Source organism: Triticum urartu, chromosome 6 (assembly GCF_003073215.2).
Source record: "Triticum urartu cultivar G1812 chromosome 6, Tu2.1, whole genome shotgun sequence".
Classification (NCBI taxonomy): Eukaryota; Viridiplantae; Streptophyta; class Magnoliopsida; order Poales; family Poaceae; genus Triticum; species Triticum urartu.
The window spans coordinates 392,113,919-392,136,243 of record NC_053027.1 but is presented as its reverse complement, the minus strand read 5'-3'; the positions used below and the strand labels follow the sequence as shown (position 1 = coordinate 392,136,243).

The following is a 22,325-nucleotide window of genomic DNA, read 5'->3' as shown; positions in this document are numbered from 1 at the left end:
CGTAGTTATGTACGCGAAGTACTGGCGTTGCCTTTTTGCGAGAGTTGGGGTTCGGGCCGCATTGCTACGCCTGCTCGGATCGTGCCAGGCGGTCTTATTGTAGGTTACTCCGGGCGCGCTTGACGGTGTCCGGTCGTTTAGTGGCCGGACTGGGGAACTGCCTAAAGAGGCTGCTTTGAACTTCCGCCGCAAGGGCCGCTGTGTGCTCCTCCGTTTGGTGGGAGCATTCAGTGTTTCCATTGACCGTAATTACTCCTCGAGGGCCTGGCATCTTGAGCTTAAGGTATGCGTAATGCGGTACCGCATGAACTTAGCAAATGCGGTTCGCCCGAGCAGTGCGTGGTAACCACTGCGAAACGGGACTATGTCAAAGATTAACTCCTCACTTCGGAAATTATCCGGAGATCCGAAGACCACTTCAAGTGTGACTGAGCCTGTACAGTTGGCCTCTACACCTGGTATTACGCCTTTAAGGGTCGTTTTGGTGGGCTTAATCCTCGAGGGATCTATGCCCATTTTCCGCACTATATCCTGGTAAAGCAGGTTCAGGCTGCTGCCGCCGTCCATAAGGACTCTAGTGAGATGAAATCCGTCAATAATTGGGTCTAGAACCAATGCGGCGAAGCCGCCGTGATGGGTGCTAGTGGGGTGGTCCCTTCGATCAAAGGTGATCGGGCAGGAGGACCATGGGTTAAACTTTGGGGCGACTGGCTCTATCGCGTATACGTCCCTTAACACGCACTTCCGCTCCCGCTTGGGGATGTGGGTTGCGTATATCATGTTCCCCGTCCGCACTTGTGGGGGAAAACCCTTCTGTCCCCTGTTGTTCGGCGGCCGGGGCTCCTCGTCGTCATCGCTATGCAGCCCCTTGTCTTCGTTTTCGGCGTTTAGCTTGCCTGCCTGCTTGAACACCCAACAATCCCTGTTGGTGTGATTGGCCGGCTTTTTGGGGGTGCCATGTATCTGGCATAAGCGGTCGAGTATTCGGTCCAAACTGGACGGGCCCCTAGGATTCCTTTTGAATGGCTTCTTCCGCTGACCGGATTTAGAGCCTCTGAATCCGGCATTAACTGCCGTATCCTCAGCATTGTCGCCGTTAATGCGGCGCTTCTTCTTGGTTCGATGCGACCTGCCACCACTGTCCCTGGTGTCCGAATTACCAGGGTTTTTGGTTATATTGTTGCTATGAGCAAGCCAGCTGTCTTCTCCCGCGCAAAAGCGAGTCATGAGTGTCGTGAGTGCTGCCATAGATTTCGGCTTTTCCTGTCCAAGGTGCCGGGCTAGCCAATCGTCGCGGATATTGTGCTTGAAGGCTGCTAGGGCCTCAGCGTCCGGACAGTCGACTATTTGATTTTTCTTTGTTAAGAACCGTGTCCAGAATTGCCTGGCCGATTCATCTGGCTGCCGAATTATGTGGCTTAGGTCATCGGCGTCTGGGGGTCGCACATAAGTGCCCTGGAAATTGTCAAGGAATGTGGCTTATAGGTCCTCCCAACAACTGATTGATCCTGTTGGCAAGCTGTTAAGCCAATGTCGAGCTGGTCCTTTAAGCTTGAGTGGGAGGTATTTGATGGCGTGGAAATCGTCGCCGCGGGCCATATGGATATGAAGGAGATAATCCTCAATCCATACCGCAGGATCTGTTGTGCCATCATATGATTCGATGTTTACAGGTTTGAAACCCTCGGGGATTTGATGATCCATTATTTCGTCTGTGAAGCAGAGTGGGTGTGCGGCGCCTCTGTGCTGGGCTATATCATGACGTAGCTCCAGTGAGCCTTGTCTACTGTGTTCAGCCCTGCCGAATTTGTGGCCGGCGTGATGGATGCCGTCTCGAGCCGTGGGGCGCCCACGCGATCCACAGATCGATCTTGTTTGTTTAGCCTTGTCCTCCAACATATCTCGTATGTCCGGCGCATAGTCCCGTGCCTTGGTACGGGGTGCGGCTTGAGTGGAGGGCCGAGAGGCCTCTCTGTCGCGGCCACGAGGTGGACGGTCGGCCGCATCGAGTGCTTCCTCCTCTAATTGGGGTAGCAACCTGCGCTTTGGGTAGCTCTTGGAGGGGCGTTCAAGTTTATGCTCTTCGGCCGCAAGGACTTTAGTCCATCTGTCAACTAGCAAATCTTGATCAGCTCTAAGTTGTTGCTGTTTTTTCTTGAGGCTTCTTGCCGTGGCCATAAGCCTGCGTTGAAAACGCTCTTGCTCGACGGGATCCTCTGGCACGACGAATTCGTCATCATCGAGGCTTGCCTCGTCTTCAGAGGGAGGCATATAATTATCGTCCTCGACCTCTCTGTCTGCCGCTCTCTCGTGAGGGCTGGTTTCTCCATCCTCCTGTGCTAAATCTTGCTGGAGGGGGTTTTCTTCGGCGCTTTCCGGAGTGTTATTATCTCCCGTGCTGGAATCACCGTGTTTGTTTTGGAGGGATTTTGAGCGGCGCCGCTGACGTCGGCGCTTAGGCTGTTTCTTGGAGGGGTCATCCTTCGCTGTTCCATCGCCATCTCCCTCTTTTGGGGTGTCCACCATGTATATGTCATACGACGAGGTGGCTTTCCAGCGCCTAGTAGGCGCTGGTTCTTCATTATCTCCTTCATCGGCGTCCATACCATCGATGTCTTCGTAGTCGAAGTCGAGCATGTCGGTTAAGTCGTCGACAGTGGCTACAAAGTGGGTGGTGGGTGGGCTTTGAATTTCTTCATCGTCCAAATCCCAACCTCGCTGGCCACAGTCCGGCCAGGGCTCTCCTCATAAAGAGAGAGACTTCCGTGACTTCAGAATATCGCCAAAAGGCGAGTGCTGAAAGATGTCCGCGGTAGTGAACTCCATGATCGACGCCCAATCGGATTCGACAGGCCGGGGCCCGGAGGGTTCGGAGTCCGGAAAAGAGTCCGGCTCCTTGGAGTCATGATTCTCGCGGAGTGCGGGGCTGGTGTTCGGCTCAATCGCCGTTGGGATCGCAGCCCCCGAGGTGGCGTCCAACCGCCCATCCTCGATCGGCGCAGTTGGCTCCGAATTAGGGACCGGAGCCGATGCGGGTGCGGCCTCCAAGGCACTGTTCGGCGGCAGAGCTAGATCATGCTCGTCGGGACAGTGCGGCGCGCTCCGCAGTGGCTCGAATCCGTCGAAGATCAAGTCCCCATGGATGTCAGCCGTGTAGTTAAAACTTCCGAATCTGACCTGACGGCCAGGGGCATAGCTTTCGATCTGCTCTAGATGGCCAAGTGAATTGGCCCGCAGTGCGAAGCCGCCGAAGACGAAGATCTGTCCGGGGAGGAAGGTCTCACCATGGACTGCATCGCTGTTGAAGATTGTAGGGGCCATCGGGCCTGACGACGACGGCACAGAGGAACTCTCAATGAAAGCACCAATGTCGGTGTCAAAACCGGCGGAGCTCGGGTAGGGGGTCCCGAACTGTGTGTCTAGGCCAGATGGTAACAGGAGGCAAGGGACACGAAGTTTTACCCAGGTTCGGGCCCTCTCGATGGAGGTAAAACCCTACGTCCTGCTTGATTAATATTGATGATATGGGTAGTACAAGAGTAGATCTACCACGAGATCAGAGAGGCTAAACCCTAGAAGCTAGCCTATGGTATGATTGTTGATGTGTATGTTGTCCTACGGACTAAAACCCTCCGGTTTATATAGACACCGAATAGGGTTAGGGTTACATAGAGTCGGTTCCAATGGTAGGAGATCTGAATATCCGTATCGCCAACCTTGCCTTCCACGCCAAGGAAAGTCCCTTCCGGACACGGGACGAAGTCTTCAATCTTGTATCTTCATAGTCCTGGAGTCCGGCTGAAGGTATAGTCCGGCCATCCGGACACCCCCTAATCCAGGACTCCCTCAGTAGCCCCTGAACCAGGCTTCAATGACGACGAGTCTGGCGCGCAAATTGTCTTCGACATTGCAAGGCGGGTTCCTCCTCCGAGTACTTCATAGAAGATTTTGAACACAAAGGTAGTGTCCGGCTCTGCAAAATAAGTTTCCACATATTGCCATAGAGAGAATAATATTTACACAAATCTAATCTGCTGACGCACTTCGTAGTGTGACATCACACTACGGCCAAGCTTTTATTCAAACCGTTTTACTGTCTCATCTCAGCGCGTTATGCGAGGAGGCTTCCTTGGCACGTCTTGTTAAAGCAGAGATCGTGTCCCCTTATTCCGGGATTCTCATCAATACGGGCTTGGGTAACCCAACCGCGCCTTTGATTACGGCGCTTGGGAGATAAGCAAGTTTTACCAGGCTGGTGGGGACATGTAGTTGCGTCCACCCATATAAGGGGATAAGGATCCACCTTTTCACCTACGCCTTCTTCCTCCTTCGCCTATCCATTCTCGCGCACTCGAGCTCCAGCGCCCAAGTCCGCACTCCTCACCTCAACCTTCTCTAGCCATGTCCAGAGCGGGAGGCAAGTGGATGGTCTCCTCCGTCACTGAGGGACACATCAAAAAGCTGAGGAAGGCCGGATATCTGGCTAGCGACATCGCGCACCGGCTTACCGAAACGGGGCAGCTCATCCCCACTCCCAGGCCCCATGAGAGGGTGGTATTCCACCCTCATTTCCTCCGCGGACTGGGCTTCCCTCTGCATCCATTTGTCCGGGGGCTCATGTTCTACTACGGCCTGGATTTCCACGATCTGGCCCCGAATTTTGTCCTCAACATCTTGGCGTTTGTCGTCGTGTGCGAGGCTTTCCTCCGCATCCGCCCCCATTTCGGCCTATGGCTCAAGACCTTCAACGTCAAGCCAAAGGTGGTGCGCGGCAACCAGGCGGAGTGCGGAGGAGCCATGGTGGGCAAGATGGCCAACGTCCTATGGCTCGAGCGCTCCTTTGTGGAGACCCTGAAGGGGTGGCAACCGGGGTGGTTTTACATCACCGAGCCGCGCGACGCCGAACGGGTCGCACCCGTCGAGTTCCGGTCCGGACCCCCAACGCAGCTCACGTCCTAGAAAGAGACGGGCCTGTCATGGGGTAAAAAAGGAGAGCTGACCGGACTCCAAACATGCATCAAAACCCTGGTGGACAGGAAGCTTAAACTTGTCAACGTAGTCCAGGTTATGCTCATCCGCTTGATCCTCCCGCGTCAACAACGGGCTTTCAACATGTGGGAGTTCGACCCGGCATGGCACCAAACTCTGAGCAGGCTCTTCGACATGATGTACGAAGATGCCTAGAAGGTGCTTTTCAAGGGCGCCGTGGCTCCCGCATCCACTACTGAGGATCACGGATTCAGTACACAGCGTCACGCTCTTGCGGTAAGCTGTCTTTTTCCTTTTACAGGGTATCAGTGTTTCATAGTTTGACTCCCTGCAGGATCTAAGCTCCCTTTCCTTTGATAGGATTGGCAGGTGACGTCCGGACAGATCAACTGTCCGGCTCCTTTGCCCGAAGGCCCAGCGGACGCTCAATTGGTGAAGCTGCTGGTTCCGGCACCCTATGTGGTGCCGGAGAAGAAGGCCAACAAGAAGGCCACGGGGACTCGAAAGAGTGCCCGGCGCCCGGAGGTGTCGGATTCATCGTCCAACGAATCCAAGATGCACTCCTCCCACGAAGATGAGGAGGAGGAAGAAGAGACCCCTCCCCCTCCAGCGGGGGAAGGGAAGAAAAGGAAGGCCGCCCCAACTGGGGAGGCCGAGGGGTCCAAGAGAGGGAGAACCCCTCCTTCAGAATACTCCACCAACGCCGACGACGGCGAAGAAGAGTGGCCGCCCAGGGCCAAGCCCCTGGCGAAATCGTAAGTATCCGGATACCGGAGTGATTTCATAGTATTCGTTTATTGCACAGCTTTCCCTTATGTCGAATATGTTTATGCAGCCACCCAAAGACCGGCTCGACGCATCGTCGAGCGGCTCACTGGACTCGTCGGACGTGAACTCGCTGCCGACGGCTTCCCCCCGCCCTACGGACAACACCGAAGTTTTGTCCCAACAGGGTCCAATCCGGGAGGAGGTGGTCCTGGAGACACCGCAAGGCGACCTCCCGGACTCCAGGAGTAAGGGGGACGAAACCCCCTAGGGCTCCAAGTCCGGCCCTAGGCCGGACACCGCTCCGGAACCTTCAAAGGTTCCAGAGTCCGGCAGGGAACCTCCTTCCAAGAGGAGCAAGCCCACCGCGGCGGCGACCTCCGTCCAACCGGAGGCGCCGAACAATATGTTGGAGGTGCTCCAAGGCGCCTCCATCGACGAGGGGCACCGCACCATTATGAGTGCGGTGGTCCAAAAGGTTCAGTCCTCCAAGAGCGGACTGACTGAAGCTTGTACAAGCCTTTTAACAGGCTTTGAGGTAAGTAAAGAATGTGTAAATAACATTACCGCATAGACAGTAGCCCCTGATGCTCTGTTTGGCGTTCGGAAAGAAAAGCCGAATAGAGGATAAAATAAAAAATCGCAGGAGTCTAAAAAGAGTCAATATGCGTGTGCAGGCTTCCCTGCTAGCGTCCGCCGCACTGACTGCGGAAGTGGACGTGCTAAAGCAGAACCTCGAGCGGTCCGAGCAAGAGCTCGGACGTGCCAAGAAGCAGCTCGAGGACAATGAAGGTAAGAAATACCTTGTTTAAATTAAATATATGTATATATAAAAAGGTGCAATTGCAAAAAATGACAGGATTATTGTGGCTATTGTAGGGGCCACGTCTGAGGTGGCGACCCTGAAGCAAGCGCTGCTCGAGGCCGGGAATAGGTCAGCCGTGGAGCGCGTTGAGCGAGAAAAGTATGAGGCCGAGGTTGGCAAGGTGCGGCAAGAGCTCCAGGCTCTCATGGAAAAACATGAGAGTTTGGAGCGTGACTCAAGGACGCGAGCGTCCAAGCTCGTGGAAGCTACTAAAAGTGCCAAGTCTTCCAAGGCCGAATCCCAGAAGACCCTCCAAGAGTTGGATGAGGTGAAGAAGATAGCAGTGGGTAAGTCATTCTTTATGCAAAGTAAACACATAAGCGTGAGTTGCTTGTTACTTACCCGAATCCGGAGTTCTCTAGGCGTGTTCGCAGACCTTCCCCGGAGTGTATCTGATGCCGCCACATCTATCGAGCCGAGGAGGGCAGCTCGACGGAGAAGGTGTTCTGGTCTCAGTACGCTGAGGCCGGACACCCCGTGCCCCTGAGCGACCAGTTGAAGCAACTGGTCGAGCTCCACAAGGCGGCCGAACAGGCCATGAAGGGCCTCATAGTTCAGCTGTGGCCTGGAGAGGCTCAGCCTGGGAGCTATTTCGGGCTAGTGCGGCGGCTGGTGGAGGCCTGTCCAAGGCTCGAAGTCATCAAGCGCTCCGTCTGTATTGAAGGTGCCCGTAGGGCCCTTGCCCGTGCGAAGGTGCACTGGGGCAAGCTGGATGCTGAGAAGCTTGTGAAGGACGGGCCACCGCCGGGGAAAGAGCATTGTAAGCCCGAAAATTATTATAAGGATGTTCTCAAGGGTGCCCGCCTTGTGGCGGAGGAATGTTCTATGGATGTAATTTTTGAGTAAAACTCGCTCGTTTTGTCCTGTGCGCTAAAAACTTGTTCATATGCGCTTAAGCAATGCTGTTTGAATTTAAAATATTACCTTCTGTGCGGCTGTTTATCAATACTGAGAGATGGCGAGTCGTCGGCTTCTGCCCCCTTGCCGCTAGTGCTGAGGTGTTCGGGGATAAACCTGGGCGCTCTTTTTCCCATATTTGGGTCCTTCGAGGGAGGCGCTCAGCCCGACGAACGAGGCAATCGAACTATAATGCGTGAACACTCTCACTTAGCCATACAATTCTATAATTTTAAATTTCGGCGAAGCCCCTAGTATTCGGAAGACCGAGTTCGGGGCGCTATCCACGCCTTGGCCGGATAGAGCCGGCTCCTCGCCCTAAGCGGCATAAGTCTTTAGGGACTCGAAAAAACCTCTCAAACAGCGACCAGCTCTCGCCTCATCATGACGGTCAGTTTTAGCTTTCTCCACTGAGGTGCTCGACCCAGCTCAACCGGGGCACAATCGCAGTGGTTTTCCTAGTGCTACCTTAGCCGATATAGCGAAACGTAAGGCACCAAAACATAGGAGCCGGGCAAACCCAACTATTGACCCAAGACATGATTCGGAGCCGATGCATATAATGCTATAAGTTCGGGGTGCCATACTTGTTAAAGTGTTCGGACTTCTCACACCATGTTGAGGGGTACGGAAGCCCGTGGCGTATTTTGGCCGTACCAAAGTGTACGGGTGCAACATGTCGTTAAGGAACATATATAAATATATAAAAAAAGTAATGCAAAAATAGACAAAAGCTATGCATTGTTTATTAAAAAGAGCTGCGATCAAAGCAGAACGATACAAATAATGCGATAAGCAAAAGGTTGGACTATGTAACATGTCCGCTCCAGGGGCAAGCTGCGGAATAATGTGCGAAACAGGCATACTTCTCGTGATAGAGACCACCTGGGAGTTCCATAATGCGGTGTGGCTTGGCTGCTTCCCTGGTTTTTGCATCGTTTGTGCGGCAACTGAACTGCCGAACAGGCCTTCGGAAGAGTGGAGTCCTGAAAGTAAGAGAAATTTTTAAAAAATCGGCAGCCCCTGGTGCGGTTTAAGCCGTGTTTCGGGCATGCCGTGGTGGTGCCCCTCCCCCTGTGCCCATGGTATCTCTAGAGCGTAGTTATGTACGCGAAGTACTGGCGTCGCCTTTTTGCGAGAGTTGGGGTTCGGGCCGCATTGCTACGCCTGCTCGGATCGTGCCAGGCGGTCCTGTTGTAGGTTACTCCTCGCTTTACGGTGTCCGGTCGTTTAGTGGCCGGACTGGGGAACTGCCTAAAGAGGCTGCTTTGAACTTCGGCCGCAAGGGCCGCCGTGTGCTCCTCCGTTCGGAGGGAGCATTCGGTGTTTCCATTGACCGTAATTACTCCTCGAGGGCCTGGCATCTTGAGCTTAAGGTATGCGTACTGCGGTACCGCATTGAACTTAGCGAATGCGGTTCGCCCTAGCAGTGCGTGGTAACCACTGCGAAACGGGACTATGTCGAAGATTAACTCCTCGCTTCGGAAATTATCCGGAGATCCAAAGACCACTTCAAGTGTGACTGAGCCTGTACAGTTGGCCTCTACACCTGGTATTACGCCTTTAAGGGTCGCTTTGGTGGGCTTAATCCTCGAGGGATCTATGCCCATTTTCCGCACTGTATCCTGGTAAAGCAGGTTCAGGCTGCTGCCGCCGTCCATAAGGACTCTAGTGAGATGAAATCCGTCAATAATTGGGTCTAGAACCAATGCGGCGAAGCAGCCGTGACGGGTGCTAGTGGGGTGGTCCCTTCGATCAAAGGTGATCGGGCAGGAGGACCATGGGTTGAACTTTGGGGCGACTGGCTCTATCACGTATACGTCCCTTAACGCGCGCTTCCGCTCCCGCTTGGGGATGTGGGTTGCGTATATCATGTTCACCGTCTGCACTTGTGGGGGAAAAAACTTCTGTCCCCTGTTGTTCGGCGGCCGGGGCTCCTCGTCGTCATCGCTATGCAGCCCCTTGTCTTCGTTTTCGGTGTTTAGCTTGCCTGCCTGCTTGAACACCCAACAATCCCTGTTGGTGTGATTGGCCGGCTTTTCGGGGGTGCCATGTATCTGGCATAAGCGGTCGAGTATTCGGTCCAAACTGGACGGGCCCCTAGGATTCCTTTTGAATGGCTTCTTCCGCTGACCGGATTTAGAGCCTCTGAATCCGGCATTAACTGACGTATCCTCAGCATTGTCGCCGTTAATGCGGCGCTTCTGCTTGGTTCGACGTGACCTGCCACCACTGTCCCTGGTGTCCGAATTACCAGGGTTTTGGTTATATTGTTGCTACGAGCAAGCCAGTTGTCTTCTCCCGCGCAAAAGCGAGTCATGAGTGTCGTGAGTGCTGCCATAGATTTCGGCTTTTCCTATCCAAGATGCAGGGCTAGCCACTCGTCACGGATATTGTGCTTGAAGGCTGCTAGGGCCTCAGCGTCCGGACAGTCGACTATTTGATTTTTCTTTGTTAAGAACCGTGTCCAGAATTGCCTGGCCGATTCACCTGGCTGCCGAATTACGTGGCTTAGGTCATCGGCGTCTGGGGGTCGCACATAAGTGCCCTGGAAATTGTCGAGGAATGCGGCTTCCAGGTCCTCCCAACAACTGATTGATCCTGTTGGCAAGCTGTTAAGCCAATGTTGAGCTGGTCCTTTAAGCTTGAGTGGGAGGTATTTGATGGCGTGGAAATCGTCGCCGCGGGCCATATGGATATGAAGGAGATAATCCTCAATCCATACCGCAGGATCTGTTGTGTCATCATATGATTCGATGTTTACGGGTTTGAAACCCTCAGGGATTTGATGATCCATTATTTCGTCTATGAAGCAGAGTGGGTGTGCGGCGCCTCTGTACTGGGCTATATCATGACATAGCTCCAGTGAGCCTTGTCTACTGTGTTCGGCCCTGCCGAATTTGTGGCCGGCGTGACGGATGCCGTCTCGAGCCGTGGGGCGCCCACGCGATCCTTAGATCGATCTTGTTTGTTTAGCCTTGTCCTCCAACATATCTCGTAAGTCCGGCGCATAGTCCCGTGCCTTGGTACGGGGTGCGGCTTGAGTGGAGGGCCGAGAGGCCTCTCTGTCGCGGCCACGAGGTGGCCTGTCGGCCGCATCGAGTGCTTCCTCCTCTAATTGGGGTAGCAACCTGCGCTTTGGGTAGCTCTTGGAGGGGCGTTCGAGTTTATGCTCTTCGGCCGCAAGGACTTCAGTCCATCTGTCAACTAGCAAATCTTGATCAGCTCTGAGCTGTTGCTGTTTTTTCATGAGGCCTCTTGCCGTGGCCATAAGCCTGCGTTGAAAACGCTCTTGCTCGACGGGATCCTCTGGCACGACGAATTCGTCGTCGTCGAGGCTTGCCTCGTCTTCGGAGGGAGGCATATAATTATCGTCCTCGACCTCTCTGTCTGCCGCTCTCTCATGAGGGCTGGTTTCTCCATCCTCCTGTGCTAAATCTTGCTGGAGGGGGTTTTCTTTGGCGCTTTCCGGAGTGTTATTATCTCCCGTGCTGGAATCACCGTGTTTGTTTTGGCGGGATTTTGAGCGGCGCCGCTGACGTCGGCACTTAGGCTGTTTCTTGGAGGGGTCATCCTCCGCTGTTCCATCGCCATCTCCCTCTTTTGGGGTGTCCACCATGTATATGTCATACGACGAGGTAGCTTTCCAGGGCCTAGTAGGCGCTGGTTCTTCATTATCTCCTTCATCGGCGTCCATACCGTCGATGTCTTCGTAGTCGAAGTCGAGCATGTCGGTTAAGTCGTCGACAGTGGCTACAAAGTGGGTGGTGGGTGGGCTTTGAATTTCTTCATCGTCCAAATCCCAACCTCGCTGGCCACAGTCCGGCCAGGGCTCTCCTGATAAAGAGAGAGACTTCAGTGACTTCAGAATATCGCCAAAAGGCGAGTGCTGAAAGATGTCCGCGGCAGTGAACTCCATGATCGGCGCCCAATCGGATTCGACAGGCCGGGGCGCGGAGGGTTCGGAGTCCGGAAAATAGTCCGGCTCCTTGGAGTCATGAGTCTCACGGAGTGCGGGGCTGGTGTTCGGCTCAATCGCCGTTGGGATCGCAGCCCCCGAGGTGGCGTCCAACCGCTCATCCTCGATCGGCGCAGTTGGCTCTGAATTAGGGACCGGAGCCGATGCGGGTGCGGCCTCCAAGGCACTGTTCGGCGACAGAGCTAGATCATGCTCGTCGGGACAGTGCGGCGTGCTCGGCAGTGGCTCGAATCCGTCGAAGATCAAGTCCCCGCGGATGTCAGCCGTGTAGTTAAAACTTCCGAATCTGACCTGACGGCCAGGGGCATAGCTTTCGATCTGCTCCAGATGGCCAAGTGAATTGGCCCGCAGTGCGAAGCCGCCGAAGACGAAGATCTGTCCGGGGAGGAAGGTCTCACCCTGGACTGCATCGCTGTTGAAGATCGTAGGGGCCATCGGGCCTGACGGCGACGGCACAGAGGAACTCTCAATGAAAGCACCAATGTCGGTGTCAAAACCGGCGGATCTCGGGTAGGGGGTCCCGAACTGTGCATCTAGGCCGGATGGTAACAGGAGGCAAGGGACACGAAGTTTTACCCAGGTTCGGGCCCTCTCGATGGAGGTAAAACCCTACGTCCTGCTTGATTAATATTGATGATATGGGTAGTACAAGAGTAGATCTACCATGAGATCAGAGAGGCTAAACCCTAGAAGCTAGCCTATGGTATGATTTTTTATGTGTATGTTGTCCTACAGACTAAAACCCTCCGGTTTATATAGACACCGAATAGGGTTAGGGTTACATAGAGTCGGTTACAATGGTAGGAGATCTGAATATCCGTATCACCAAGCTTGCCTTCCACGCCAAGGAAAGTCCCTTCCGGACACGGGACGAAGTCTTCAATCTTGTATCTTCATAGTCCTGGAGTCCGGCTGAAGGTATAGTCCGGCCATCCGGACACCCCCTAATCCAGGACTCCCTTAGCGGGGCAGCACCAGGCGGCGTCGGGGTCGAGCCCCCGATCTCGATCCAGATCAGGGAGAGGAGTGGGCGATGTGGGGGGAAGAAGTGGGGTAGTGTGGTTGGCCTAGTGTTTTCCGGGGGGGGTTATGGGGAGTGGGGTGGGGCATGGTTGGGCCGGCCTGGTTGGCCCGATGGCCGGCTGGGCCATGGGCCAACAGGGGGTTCCTTTCTTTTATTATTACTAGTTGACCGGTTGTGCCAAATGGCGCAGAGACCCGCTAAAGCCATGTTGTCGATGAAAATAGTTTCATTTTGCAAGGACCTATTCGATATCGGTAGTAGAAAGTTCATTTTTTTTAAACCATGATATATTGGAAATATGGTAATCACGCTGCGAAATCAGAGTTTGAACAAAAATGATAACATGTACATACCAGCTAAGGAAGTATTCTTTTAGTTGAAAATATGGTTATCATGGACCCGTTGCGCGTGCCAAATCATGTTAAATCCATATGCGCGGTGAAAAAGATATCCATGGTTTAATCCCCTTTAATTATTAAAACATGGTCGATTGTTGTCTACAATAAGATGTATATGCGCACTTTAATTTGATAGCACAGACCCATTTGAAATCACGTATGCAAATGGCGCAAAGACCCACTAACACGTGTGCTTTGAAAAAAAAAATCCATGTATCAGTAGACTTGTTCATGGGCAGGCATGTATGCCAATTTAAACGCCCGTGTGTACATCTATTTATTTATTTTTGTACGGGGAGAAGAGTTTGGGTAAATGTAGGCGAGTATAGGTTGATACTTCTGGCCTTTTTCAGTTGTTTTCGTCATCATCAGTGGAGGAAATATCAATTACTCTTTGGGAGCTTTGCCTTTTCCATGCTCTAATGCACGTGCATCTTGGTTGGTTGTCTGAATGTTCAGAATTTATGCTTGAGCTCACTTGACGGATGGATGGTAAATTAATCTAGCTTTTGTGTTGCGGAAGAAAGACAGGGCACAAGCTGTTTTAAGTTAGATGAACATTGCACACCACCACAAGTTTGGTCACTTATGGTAACAGGTATTTAGGTTCACATTTAAAACGTCTTAGCAGGAACTGATGTCATTGAAACAACTTGAAAACTATTCGATACATCCAAAAGTTTTGCAAAATCGGAAACTTTCCAAACAAAGAGGCGACATTTCAGCACAGGTTCTGAAGACTACATGTAACAGGTAGTTTTCCATCCTGCATTAGCAAGTAGGAGAAAATGTTCAAGGGCTGAAAAAAAAGAAGAATGGGGTATTTAACTGTGAATATGAATCGGAGAAGAGAGTCGACTGCCATACAAAACTTCCTTATCTAAGACTTGATATCTACAATGCAAGCGAAAAATCAGTTCAATACAGGAAAACTATAGTGAATACAACAGTATGAAGAAGTCCCAAGAAAAAAAATCAAAACCTTTCATATTTTTATTTTTGTGCAGGGTAAAACCTTTCATATTACAATGTGCTGAAGATTTTCCCAACAATTAGATCAGACATACGGAAGAGAGTCAAATTTCCATTCACTGGTCACCAAAGAACAACAATTTAAGGAGCACAAGTCGACTAATTACAACTGCAAATAAGTTGACTGCAAACCTTCCTGCTATTACTATAGTAAGCAATCGGCAACTCTTAAGTACGGTAACAAAGCAAGTGTCCCGATTCTAATAACAGAAGCACTAAATTGTAAAGGCTTGTGTAACATCAATTTATCTCATTGTGTGCATGAAAAAAATGAATTGCTAGATATATGTTTCCAATCGACTATCGTATGAATTCTTCAACTTTTATCTAGAGATTTTGAAGTAGCAAAGTATTCCCTCAACTTACAAAAATGGAAAGACCAAGGATTTTGCTAAGCTGGGAGCATTCATATGACATGTTAGTCTTCAAAATTGATCTAACTAAAAAAGACCTTGCTGAACTGAAAACATGTACTACATGCACAACTTCTGTCAGGATCCGCTAGAGTATCATCACTGGAAATTTGATTGATCATCCAAGTTCATTTAACCAGAACTGAAAGCAAACTCTTATACATTAATACCTATATGGCTGTAATCAGAACTAAAACACGCTATTTTAAACATGGGCGGGAAAGTATAAATGAGTGCAGTATTTGGGAGATTATGATGGTGTATACTAAACATAAATGTAACCAGTCACCTTCTATAGGGAATGCAAATACTCATGGAATAAAAAAATAGAGCACATCTTTGCAGAAATAAGGTACATGTTTCCTTACCTGTAGGGAAAATGCAACATACTATTTTATTTCTTGCAGCCCTTAGCATCCCGTAAAAATAAAATAAGAAGTCATGTTAGATGGTCTGTGAAAGCAGATACATGAATGGTACTAACATGATATATTTTCTGCCCGCTAGCAAGTTATTAAGCAAGATCATCAAATATTTATCTATAGACCACATAGAGTTTTGCCAGCGTTTTCAGGAGAGTTATTTTCAAATTTGTAATTTGAGGACTCACCAAGAGATACTCAAATCAGTCAAAATAGGAATCCTAGGCGCTAAATTTGAGATGTCCATAATTACTCCAACGTAGTAACCAACCCATACTCTGTAAACTGAGTTTTTTAAATGTTTCAAAAAGAAGTGTACAGGCAAGAATGTGTCTACCATAGGTATGTTTACTTTTTCTAAAAGTGTATTCAAATGGGAGTAGTATGTAAAAAAGGTGAAGACTAATAATGTAATATGCATATATCATAATTATTATTAATGCACCGGTAGGTGTAAAATGGGCTGAATTGAAATGGCCGCAAATTTCCTCCAGCCACGGATGTAGCCATACCCATAGTGTCCAAAGAGCACCTTCTGGTTCTTGGTGAATACCTTGCGCATGGTGGGGTCACAACCACTCTAGAAGAGAGTGGCAGCTAGGCGAGACAGAGTAAGACCTGAGCGAGGGCTGCAAAGTGAAAGGCAGAGCAGAGTGGTGATTGTAGACTGATGATATGAATAAAAAACCAAATCTAATAGATTTGTTATACTTATCCAAATTGTACATTTGTAATATAATTCAGCACTAATGCCATTACACCATCTAGCATCATCTAGGATTTTAACACCTCTAGCTCTAGTAGTCTAACAAAGCATAGAACTGAAAAATAAATACTCAATTCAGGAAGTTTTTATGAACTGTACGCCACATAAGCAATGCCCTACGTGCTTGCAATCCGACATCCATGTGATTTTCCCATTCTTCCAAAAGACCGCCGGTGCATCATTTTCACATAAAACTTGCACGCCCAGGCATTTTTTTGTACAACTACGAAATGAGCAGTAAATTAGGAATGTGGCACCAATCATAATGAAGTCCACTTCCCATAATGTTCGTAAAGAAATCAACATCATAAAGCTCTTGGACTACCTTCCATTCAAGCTTGAATTTTTGCTGCTGGAATCCTCTTTGGGGATGTAACAACCTGTAGAAAATAGATAACTTATATGACTGGCATAGCAAAAACATATTATCATGCAAAATATAGTAATGTACATTCAGCAAGATATAGATGACAACATTCTATGAGAAGAAATCACACTGTCCTATAGAGCGCAATCCAACCATTCCCACTTTAGTCTAGTATAAAAGTACTGCATTACTAAAGGAGAGCTAGTTCTCACATAGGAATAAAATAAGATCAATCACGCAGGGTCTGACATTCATATAGATACATAAATATCTATGCATCATCACGACACTTGCAAGGTAACTGTAAAGCATGCACATGCCACATCATATAACTGTCTGAAACTTGAACGACTTCTATTTCTGATTTAAAACTGAATCCAGTTGTAAATATGTTACAACTTTCAATGAAGATTGCCTATTTTGTTGGGCGCCTGTTCACGTTCTTGCTTGTTACTCCTTCTGGACCTGGAGCACCGACGCCTGCAGCTATTTTTCCTCACACTAAATTAGGAATCACATAAAAACTATTTGCCAATTGTAGCCCTCACTGATAGAAATGGTTAAGTAGAAAAAATCAAAACAAAAAATTGAACAACAAAACGAAGCTCACCAAGCTAACTCCCAGTTGGGCTTCATGCTATCGCGCTGATGGAGCACGTCCATTGTCCGGGGGGCAATGGGAGATCTACATGTCGGGCAAGTATTTTGGCGCTCTCGCCATGACCTCAGACAATGCACATGAAACAAGTGCCCACAAAGCAGCTTCTTTGCTGTTGTCGTCTCTTCACAGCAGATAATACATGTAACATCACTCCTGAATCCATAAATATATCTATATCATAAACAAGAACCATAGTTGAATAAACTGAAACAGTGGCAGTGAAATTAAATAACCCACACATTAAGCTCATCCGTTGTAGCATCTAGAAAGCATCCATTCATGGTGGAAGTTGTCTTTCTGGGGTGCAAATAATCTGAAACATGAATTTTGAAGTTGCGGAAGGTCTTGTACAGCTCACAGATCAAGTGCAGTAGGACACCATGGTTCCTGATATGGTATAACAAATCAGATAAGGGGAAAGATCTTCATAAGAGAACCGACAGGAAGATATCTACGAAGAAGAGCATATATAAAGACAAGTGCACAAGGTCACAGATAAGCTCCAAATAAAATGTATACACTGCCTTTTTCTCACATTGACCTTCCGTTAGAAATAACTTCTTTTTAAAGCCAAACCTCAAACATCTAGCACAACAGGACACAATATAATTTTTTAGAGGATGAATCATCACACCAACAAAATGTATAGAGTTAGGCCAACATCATATACACATGCATAGTGGTGAATACACCTGATAAAAATATAAAGGCTGGGCACTGGATACCCTTATACCCACTGCTAACATGACCCACCATGCAAACGGTCACCAACAGAACTGAAGATCAAGATGACCAGGGAAAACAAATTACTAACAGAACTATGTATGTTGTGTAGCTAATCAAACATCCCTCTAAAACAGACCAGTGAAGATAATTTGCTCATAGAATCATATATGCTTACGCAAGAAATGAAACATCTATATTAAACAACCACTGAAAAAACATTTATAAAGAACAGATCAAAGAAAGTAATTTCCTCGCAAAATCATGTATGTATGTCTGTGCAACTAATTAAACATCTGTATAAGCAGTTATAGAAAAAATGGTCCCAAAAGATTATCAACACTGGAGCACACACGAGAGAAGAATTGGTGCAAGAAAAAGGCCACCATCCTTCAATGCCAATCTACACTGCCATCCAAGGACAGCCAATTAACATAGTTCAGATGTTTTAGTACCTGCTAACTTAATGCTTTTAGTGTTTAAAATAAAAGACTTACATGTATCATTGCTCCAGGTAGATCATTTTTCCAATGAAGCCCAAGACATCTTATTAAATCCTAGGAGCTTCAGAAATCAAGAGCCACATCAATAGGGGAGTAGGGGAGTAGACAATGCAAGATCACAATTTATCTTGTCCCTTATACTTTTAAATTTGACAATGAGCTGCTCAAACCTAAAATCTATCGACCACTCAAGCATAAGAAAGCATACTACAAATTGACAGTAAAATGGAGGGTCAAATACATTAGCTTTCAAGGGAGCTGGAGAAATTATGTGGATCCAGTTTAGTTTACTCTAATTATATGCAAATGGAACCAAGAAACACACTGAAAGTATAACATGGCTGGTATTTACTTTTCTTTGATAGGAAATCAACTAATAACTTTCTTCTCCACTTATTCCAGTCACCCTCTTTTCCACCCCTCTCTCGAACACACATACTGCTCCTTGAGCATTTTTACAAATAGCTCGTGCTCGCATTTGCAACCTCAAAGGCAGAGAGAGAGAGAGAGAGAGAGAGAGAGAGAAGTGCACCTGAAGGCCCTGAAGACGCGAGCTAATCCAGCACGCACCCAGGATGCGAGGTCATGCACCAGATGCGGGCGCCGTCACCCACCAGCTGAGGCCGTCCTCCGCTGCGCCACTGCACGAGCCGCCTACGGCGCTAGGTTCAAGACGCGAAGGACCACGTCCAGCCAAGACGACTCCCTGGCTGGCATCCTCTCCTCTTGGGTTGAGCTCCTCCTCCCGAAGCTCCCTCGCGACGAGGTCTCCTCCTCCCCCGGCTTCCTCACGACCTGGGCAGATGAGCACCTTGGGAGGCCATGGATCTCCTTGACAGGGACTGCGGAGCTCCTGGGGCTATGGCTGTGGTGAATGAGGGGGAAGAGAGAACCGAGGAGAGAGAAGTGTGGCGGCTGCAGTGGAGCGAGGGAGGAGTGAGGGTGTGCTGGCAGAGGATTGGAGGCTAGGGTTCATGCAATGTCTGTTGTGTGCGCGGCGCGTGGGGCGAGCGGGTTCGGAAATTCTTTCGCACGTGAGCGCAGCTCACCCAGCCAATCCATGCGACGGACCAGCCCACCAGTCATAGGTCACGGAAAACCACCGTGGGGTGAAAACAAAATTTACCAAAGGCGAAAATCCAATGGCACAAATAAGTCAAAGGCCAGATCGAACGGGCAGAACTGCATAAAATCGGGGGAGCTCCATGTTGGAGGGTCGGCTAGCATTCTTATAGGTTTATATATTTGTTGTTTTATTTTATTTTATTTTATTTTTGTTTCCTATTCTTTTAGTTTTTGTAAATTATATACTTGGCATCTAATTTAGTATTTCAATTTAGTCCACAACCACAAAAAGTCTAGTCTCCAAATAATTTAGTTTGATATTTTATTAATTAGTAAAGGCATTTTAATAATTAGTTTTGATACTATTTAAATCATTTTAGTGCGGTTAAGCATTTCATAAATGTTTGGTTTCACCACCATAATCACCTATGCATTATCTGGCATGACCTGAACATTTTAGTTTCATTGTTTGAAAAATTTTGTTGTTTGCCTGATTTTTAATTTGAATTCAAATCGGTTCGAACTAACGCAAGATTAGCAACAGTAATCGAGGTGAGGTAGCATCATTAGCAGAGGTTCTTGTAGCTTAAGTATCCGGGCATCACGGTCATCGAGCTGAACATGTGCAAAACTCGGAGGTGACGTATGTTCGGTGCTTGATCGGTCGGAATGAAAAGAAGTTCGACTACATCAAACGCGTTGTCAAACGCTTCCGCTTTCGGTCTACGAGGGTACATAGACACACTCTCTCCCACTCGTTGCTATGCATCTCCTAGATAGATCTTGCGTGAGCGTAGGAAATTTTTGAATTTGCATGCTACATTTCTCAAAATCGATAGGCTAGGCCTTCCCCTCTATTCTGGCATTTCTGTAGTCTAGTCCAAAGATATAGCCCCATTCCTTGATACCAATGCATACTTAGTATAGATCTGATGTAAGTCTTGCGAGTACTTTGGATGAGTATTCACGGTTGCTTTGCTACCTCTTTCCCCATCTACCCGATTGTTGTGATCAAATGACGGAGCCCAGGAGCCAGCTGATCTCGCTGATGACTACTACTACCCTGATAGAGCCTAATGATGACCCACAAGTATAGGGGATCAATCATAGCCCTTTTAATAAGTAAGAGTGTCGAACCCAATGAGAAGCAGAAGGAAATGACAAGCAGTTTTCAGCAAGGTATTTTCTGCCAGCACTAAAATTATGGGTAATAGATAGTTTTGTAGCAAGATAATTCGTAACGGGTAACAAGCAACGAGTGTACAGTGCAGCAAGGTGGCCCAACCCTTTCTGTAGCAAAGTATAAGCCTGGACGGAATCTTATATAAAGCAAAATGCTACCGAGGACACATGGGAATTATCGTCAAGTTAATTTTCATCATGCTCATATGATTTGTGTTCGTTACTTTGATAATTTGATTTCTGGGTGGACTGGTTCTTGGGTGTTGTCCTTACTGGGACAAGCATCTGTTGGTGCAATGATAGGCCCCTTATGTTTTGAAGTTTGTTGACATAAACATTATGTGACTTATGTGTTTGCTAGTGCACACAGAGTAACATGTCCCTGAGATATCGAGGAGTTTGATGCAAACAACGAAGATAATTTCCCTGCGTTGCAGCGAAGGTTATCACCGAAGATGATGTTAACAAGAGTGACCCCTAAAAATTGTTGAAGTTCAAGCAGTTGGTTCGTTGTCTGTCTGAAGAAAATGACTGTGTCCGAGGAAGAATGAAGACAAAGTGAAGACGTAGCATTTATTTTGTTCTTCTTCTTCGCTTTATTGAGTCGTAGGGCCACCATACTATTAAGAGGAGCATAGAGTTCGAAACTTTGATTCTCTGATGCCAAACCCAAATCCTATGAAAGTTGTGAGAGAAATCTATTTGTGTTCCGAGCAAAACTTGCCAGCAAGAGACTGTGATCTTCTTCACTACGAGAGATTTGTTTCATACCGAGGAGTTAGCATTACTTGTTTCTTAAGTAATGTTACCGTTGCTCCAAATCCGACCGTTGTGAAACGTGTTGGTTGGCCATTGGCTGGACAATGTGTCCAAAATGGCCATTTCCTATCTGGGAAGGCTGCGGCTATAAATAGCCACCCCGCATCAGCTTTGTCTAGTGACTGCTCTGTTTGATTCTCAGGAGAGTGTTGAGCAACCCCCTCCGAGCGATTTGAGTTTAAAATCCACCGAGAGAAAACCCCTAGAGCCGAAGAATTAGATAGTGGTTCAACATCACTCGAATCTAAGTCCAGTACGGTCTGCCTATTACTCTTGAGAGCTGCAAACTCTCTAGACAGTTAGGTGTCAATTTCTTCATAGACCAAGAGTGATTGTGGTTCTCGAAGAACAAGTCTGTAAAGGTTTGGAGATGGCCTCAAGTATCTACCACGAGTAATCGGCATTGGTTGACAAAGGAATTGTCGAGGAGAATTGAATGAAGAGAGTTTATCTTCCCTGTTAAGTCACAACCCCTCCAACCAGACGTAGTTTGTGTGCTGAAGGACGAACCGGTCCAAATACCTTGTCGCTATCAAGCATGACTAGTTTCCTTGCGGTACTTAGTTTTAGCTCGTTGTAGTTTGTTTTTCATTCATTTCCGCTTCTGGGTTTCGAGAGTTTTGAGATTTCTGAAGAAATATTAAAACTCCCATTCACCCTCCTCTGGTAGAAATACTTCATTCCTACAATTGGTATCAGAGCAAGGTACTCCTTGACTCTGCTCATTTTGGTCTAACAACCTCGGAGTTTAAGTATGTCTTCAGTGAGCTACAAGTCGCTTCTCAAGATTCCCATATTCGATGGGACGGACTATCCCTTCTGGAAGGAGAAGATGAAGATCTGTCTCCGAGCAATAGACGACGATGACATGTGGAATGTGGTGCAGTTCGGGTTCACCATTGCAATACGTCAAGTCCCCACTGACAAGGAGAAGAAATTCATTCAGATGGACGCGCAAGCAAAAGGTGAAATTGGTGGCCATCTCTCTCGAGCGCAATTTCTTCGGTATCGCCAGTGTGAAACTGTGAAGGATTTGTGGGACGTCCTAGAGAAGATCAATGAAGGAGTTTCAACTCAGAAAGAAGCTTGAATTGATACTCTTCAGGCGAAATTCAATCGCTTCAAGCGCATTGGGAATGAAAGTTGTCAGCAAACCTTTGACCGTCTCAGTGACATAGAGAATGAGGTTCAAGGTCTCGGCGCCAAAGAGATCACTGACCATGAAGTTGTGAAGAAACTGCTCTGATCTCTTGACAGCTCATTCGATGGTCTTGTCTTGATGATTCATGAACGGTCTGATATTAAATCCCTCGACTCTGATGATGTCATGGAAAGACTGGACACTCACGAGGAACAAGAAGAAGATAAAAGAGATCTCTATGGCTCCAGTCGACGCAAAAATCATGCTCTTAAGGTTGTAGCCGATTCTTCCTCCGATGGGAATGCCGAAGAAGA

The 22,325-nt window shown here is 48.3% G+C and overlaps 1 long non-coding RNA gene across 5 annotated transcripts; it reads right to left on the bottom strand.

Moving 5' to 3' along the window:
* Nucleotides 1-13,068: 13,068 nt before the first annotated feature.
* On the bottom strand, nucleotides 13,069-18,818 carry LOC125513691. 5 transcript variants are annotated; one of them, XR_007286093.1, is made up of 5 exons: nucleotides 18,337-18,818; nucleotides 17,799-17,865; nucleotides 16,816-16,965; nucleotides 14,731-16,731; nucleotides 13,069-13,683 (listed from the first exon to the last, which is right to left on the bottom strand). It is a non-coding gene; the product is annotated as an uncharacterized LOC125513691 (long non-coding RNA). The 5 variants fall into 5 exon arrangements; XR_007286091.1 differs by lacking the exon at nucleotides 13,069-13,683 and having other exon boundaries at nucleotides 14,013-15,413; nucleotides 15,876-16,731; nucleotides 18,337-18,814; XR_007286090.1 differs by lacking the exon at nucleotides 13,069-13,683 and having other exon boundaries at nucleotides 14,013-15,773; nucleotides 15,876-16,731; nucleotides 18,337-18,813.
* Nucleotides 18,819-22,325: the final 3,507 nt, after the last annotated feature.